Below are 5,464 nucleotides of genomic sequence, written 5' to 3' on the forward strand. Positions count from 1 at the left end.
GTTTCCTTTTCTCCATATCCTGGCCAACATCCTTATTTCTTGTCTTTTTGATTCTAGCCATTCTGACTGGTGTGAGGTGATATCTAGTTGTGGTTTTGATTTGCATTTCCTTAATGACGAGTGACGTTGATCATCTTTTCATGTGTCTGTTAGTCATCTGTATGTCTTCTTTGGAGAAAAGTCTGTCTAGGTCCTCTGCCCATTTCTAAGTTGGATTTTTTTTGGTGGTGAATTGTATGGAGTTCTTTATATATTTTGGATATTAACCTCTTATTGGCGATATCATTTGCAACTATCTTCTTCCATTCAGTAGGTTGCCTTTTGTTGATAGTTTTTTCTTCTGTGCAAAAGCTTTTAATTTTGGTGTAGTCCCAATAGTTTGTTTTTATTTGTCTTTCCATTTCAAGTGGCATATTTTATGAATAAAGGTTACTAATTTTTAACGTATTTAAAAAGTATTTACCAATTCTTTCCTTTTTTTTTTGTTTTGTTTTTGCTTTTGCTCTTTATGTCTTGTTTTAGAAATTCTTTCCTATCCTGAGGTCATAAATATAATCTCTTATAGTTTTTTCTAAAATGCTGAAACTTTTGGGTTGCCTGGGTGGCTCAAGTGGTTACGTGTCCAACTTCAGCTCAGGTCATGATCTCGTGGTTCGTGAGTTCAAGCCCTGCATCCGGCTCTGTGCTGACAGCTCGGAGTCTGGAGCCTGCTTTGGATTCAGTGTCTCCCTCTTTCTCTGTCCCTCCCCCCCCCCCATATGTTAGTGCTCTCTTTCTCTCTCTCAAAAGTAAATGTCTAAAAAAATAAATAAAATGCTGAAACTTTTGCTTTTCCTAATGATCTGCTCCATCTAGACTTTATTAATTATCTGCTCCATAAGACTAAGACCCGATTTTATTACCTTCCATATGGATAACCAATAATTTTAGCTCCATTGCTGAATGACCTATCTGTCCCCTATAGCTTTTTTTTCCCCCTGCAAAAAGCTTTATTGTTTTATTGCTTCCATTTGGTCTGTGACTTGGTAGAGCATTCCAGGGTGGTTAAAAAATTGCCTAGTAGTTGCATAGAGAAGCTCAAGCAAAAGCCCTGGCACCAGAGGATTACCAGAGGGGCCCCTCAAAGGCGGTGGGGCTCCAGAGGCTGCTAGTCATGCTTGATGGTGAGGCTTTTGAAGAGATCCTTGCCCAACCCAGCCTGGGGCCAGCCAGCCTGCTAGAAGTGAGTCAGGTGGTCTCCATCCTCTTGATAAGTTTTACCTCCTCATTCAGGAAGTGGCTTTCCAGGAAGTCACAGAGACAGGGGTCTGCATGGGCAGAATCCAGGGGATGCAGACCCAAAAGGGCCTGGTTCAGGTTCTTCTCCAGAGCCAGGGCAGCTTCCATGGTATCCAGGGTTTTACTCCACTCATCTTGGGACAGCTCATATGTCCTAGAAGAGGATGCAGCTGCCATGCTGGTTTTGCATCTTCCAGAGATGCTCAGTGTCTTTGGGCTTCTCCTCAGCCAACTTGCAGAAGTGGCCCATGCCCTCCAGAGCCATGTCTTCATAGTAGAAATAGAAGCCTAGAGAGAGATAGGTGCTGGAGGGCCACAGATGCATGTTGGTGAGGTGGTTGACACCCCACCATGGGGGAATAATTCTGACAAACCTAGGAGCTCATGGTTTATTGGTAATAAGGAGCTAGCTCAAAGTAGGGTGCTGACTGGTCCTGGAGGCAGAGAGTGCTGAGAAGATGGCTCTGAAGGTTGCCACTGGAAAAAAGTTTGGAGGGTGGGTGGAGACTGGAAGAAGGGGAGTTCCAGGGTCTGCTCCATCCAAATACTGTTGAAGCAGGAGTCAGATCTGTGAGATTTCCAGGTGCACTAGAATAAACCAGTTCTATTCAGAACCGTAGTTCTGATCCCTTCTGGCATATGAGTTCCTGGATGTGTGGTCTATTTCTGGGCTCCTAATCTATTCCTCTGCTCTGTGTGACTGCACACCAATACCATAGTCTCTTCATTGTTGTGCTTTATGAAAGCTTTGACAGGCAATATGGCAACTATAGCCTTTTGTTCTTCTTTATGACTAGATATCTTGATTAATCTTGGTCCTCCATCTGCCTTATACATTTTAAAGATTTTTAAAGTTTATTTTTATTTATTTTGAGAGAGAGCTAAAGAGCAAGCAGGGGAGGGGCAGAGAGAGAGAGAGAGACAGAGAGAGAGGGAATCCCAAGCAGGCTCGGTGGTGTCAACGCAGAGCCCAATGTGGGCCTTGAAGTCACAGACCATGAGATCATGACCTGAGCCGAAGTCAAGAGTCAGATGCTTAACCAACTGAGCCACCCAGGCACCCCTGCCTTATATATTTTTGAATCAATTTTTCAAGTTTGTGAGAAACCTGGCAAGTTTGACTGGAATTTCACTGAGTCCTTAGGCCAACTATAAATACCAATACTTTGTGATATTGGGTTTTCCAGTCAGAGCTGGGTGAGAGCTGCCCTGGACTTTCGTAGGCCTTCATGCTTAGAGTTGGGTCTGTCTAGACTCCAGCCCCTGTGTTACTGTGTTTCCTGTGGCCACCTGTGGGCCTAGCTCAGCTGCAGGAATCAGAGATCATTAGATGGCAAAGACAGAGAGCCCACCAAGCCTTCAGAAGATTCATGAATTGCCTATGTACCGAAAGCCTCTCCACCCATGGTACAGTCACCTCTCCTCTACTGAGTAGCAACTCGGGAATGAGAGATGATCCCAGGTCCAGTGCTGTGCTCTGGGCCTCCCAAATCTACCTGGGAAATCCCAGAAACCCCAGGCATCCCCATCCTCCCTGTGTTCTTCTTCCATGATTAGTTCACACAAAGGCACATGATTCATCTTAGGTTAGTAAAAGTTATTGCTGGGAACTTCTGGGGAAATTTTACCTGTTCTTGAAAGAGAGGCACAGAAAGGAAGGACAGACTCCTGTGTGGCACATTGTGGCTGTGGTTTGGGCTCTGGAACTGCCACATGTCCAGAGTGAAGCAAACACACTACACAGGGAAGCACCAAGAACCAGAGAGAAACATCAGCAACACTGGAGTATCCCAAAGACTCTCTTCTGCACTGGGCTTCTATCTGGGGAGCAACCCCTGATCTGTTTAAATCAGACAGAATTGGATTTTCTGTTTATGCCTTCAATAGCATCTTCTCTGATAATCCCTGAAGAGAACCCTAAATTCCCTCTACGAAACTCCCTACCCCACTGTCAGCCCATGTGCTTGGTGGGACCCCTCCCCCAGCTCCAAGAGTGGTTTCCATGATCTTGGCTAATGAGGGGGCATATTCCTGATCCGTGAAGGTCCTGGACAGGAACCTAGTGCAGCCCCTCCCTGTCTGAACTTACAAACTCTGCAGCAGTGGAGGCCCCTCTGGTCATTTTTATGCCAGAGTCTCTGGGCCTTCCCTTGAGTTGTAATGGAAGAAGCTCCCTTGGTTCCTTGAGCTGGTTGGAGCCCTGTACCCTAGAGGGTAGTGTGTGCCACACCCCACAAAAGAGTGAACCAGTATAGCCAGCCCCTCTGGCCACTCCTGACTACTTGTTTATTACCATTCATTAAGCCCCCACTGTGTGCCTGGTTCTGGGTGACAGTGGTGAACAAGTCCAATGGCGGTTGTACTTGATGATGTTTCATCCATTCAGCTCCTGAACAATGAGTTCTGTGGTTGAAGCCTCACAAGTCAGTGGAAGTGCTACTGTGAGTCTCGACCGTTCTGAGTCCTTTATGGCAGGAGAAGTAGTGGCCGCCAGTGTTTCTGTTTGCTCTGCTGGGAGACTGAGGTCCATGCACTCTGTGCCTCAAGGGTGCACCACTGTCTGGATCTTCCATCTACAGCATCCCCATGCCTTCCTCTCAGGCAGGACACGATTCTTTCTGCACATGGGCTCCACAGAGGACCCTCTTCTCCTGTGTCCTAGATACTGGGTGAAGGCCAAACCCTTTTCAGGGGTCTAGGCCAAAGGGCTCACATCCCTTCTCCACGTGTGGCTCTCAGCATGTCATTGTGCTGTAAGAACCATGTGTCTGGGTTGCCCTGATTGTAAATAGGTTGTCTGCTGCTGAGCCTCAGCTCTGAGCTTGGAAATGTCATTGTGAAGGCAAATGTTGGAATGTGTCTAGGGGGTTGGATGCCCATTATGTCTCTTTCCTATGAACATTTTTGTGGATCGAAAGTTACTTTTCTAACAAGGATGAGAATTCTGTGTGTGTTTTGAGTATAAAGTGCACAGAATGAAATGAGGAAAAAAACCCCACATATCTTTGGGATACAGAGAATAAGGTTTCAGATATGTGTAATTACACATAGAAAACAGTTAACTATTGACCCAGAAATATGAAAATTTAAGATACTTCAATTCAAGGGAAAATGTTAATAGTTAAGGCTCCAAATCACGTTCACAGACAGGGGCGAAGAGCACGATATGGCCTAAGTCAGAATTTGGAGGAAAATGTGCTTCCTTTGAGGCTTGCAATCCCAGGTGCTCTGGTGCTGTGCACTTTGTTTTGATAACACTGCCATGGGAAAATGAGAAACATTTAGAACAGTTAGAACAAAATTATAGAACACGAGGGTTAATCCAAGGACTCTAAAATTGATACTAGATTACAAAAGATGTAAATTTGAGGCTTTAATTAGGAATTATTTTGGTTTCAGATATAAGTCTAACAAATTTGGTCTTTTGATTTTCTAACTTATGGCAGATGGAAAATAAAAAATTGAAAAGGGGTGTGAGCTGAAGGAGCCTGAAGACCCCAGAAATGAGAGGTGGCAGAGTGACACGAGACTGGGCAGAATATCCAGAGAAGTGAGGGGAGCTCCTACTGAAGTCATATGGGGCTACCTGGGGTTCAGGGACACCACATTCCTTCTTAGCTCTAAGGGCATCCCTGTATCACCAGAAAGGCACATCTGCTCCTCTGTGTGAGGCGGAGGGGCCACAACACCGCTGGTGTGACTTCCATCCAAAGCTGCTTTGGGGGGTGTATGCTACAGTTATTTGAAGAATCTGTGTGTGGAGGTCCTGCTTCCCTGGTAGCACCAGACGATGAATAGCACTCCTGTGGTAACCTGCTTTTGGGTATTGGAAATGGTGCCAGGAGGGGAGCACAGCAGAAAAGGGCATCAAATTCAAAATTCTTACAACCAACCCAACTCTGGGTGTCCAAAACTGGGCTAAATTACATGCAGGTGTCCAGGTGGCTCAGTGATGGCCCAAGAGACACCAGAGTGGGAGCAGACTAGAGCTGGAGGGCCTACCAGGTCATAACCAGGCTACTCCCAGGGGTAAAGCTGCTCCTGCCACCATCACTGGCCTCAGTTGACCAACACTGACAGTGACCTGCTATGTTTGCAGAATCCCTCCATGTGTGCCTGCTCTGCAGCCTCACAGCAATGCTGTGCCTAGGCCCAGCTGGGCTGGGGGATCTTCCAACAATACTGG

At 46.0% G+C, this 5,464-nt stretch overlaps 1 pseudogene; it reads right to left on the reverse strand.

The window, feature by feature from the left end:
* Positions 1-1,147: 1,147 nt before the first annotated feature.
* Positions 1,148-1,664, reverse strand: LOC115523947 (annotated as a pseudogene).
* Positions 1,665-5,464: the final 3,800 nt, after the last annotated feature.

The sequence above is a fragment of the Lynx canadensis genome, chromosome C2, assembly GCF_007474595.2.
Source record: "Lynx canadensis isolate LIC74 chromosome C2, mLynCan4.pri.v2, whole genome shotgun sequence".
NCBI lineage: Eukaryota > Metazoa > Chordata > Mammalia > Carnivora > Felidae > Lynx > Lynx canadensis.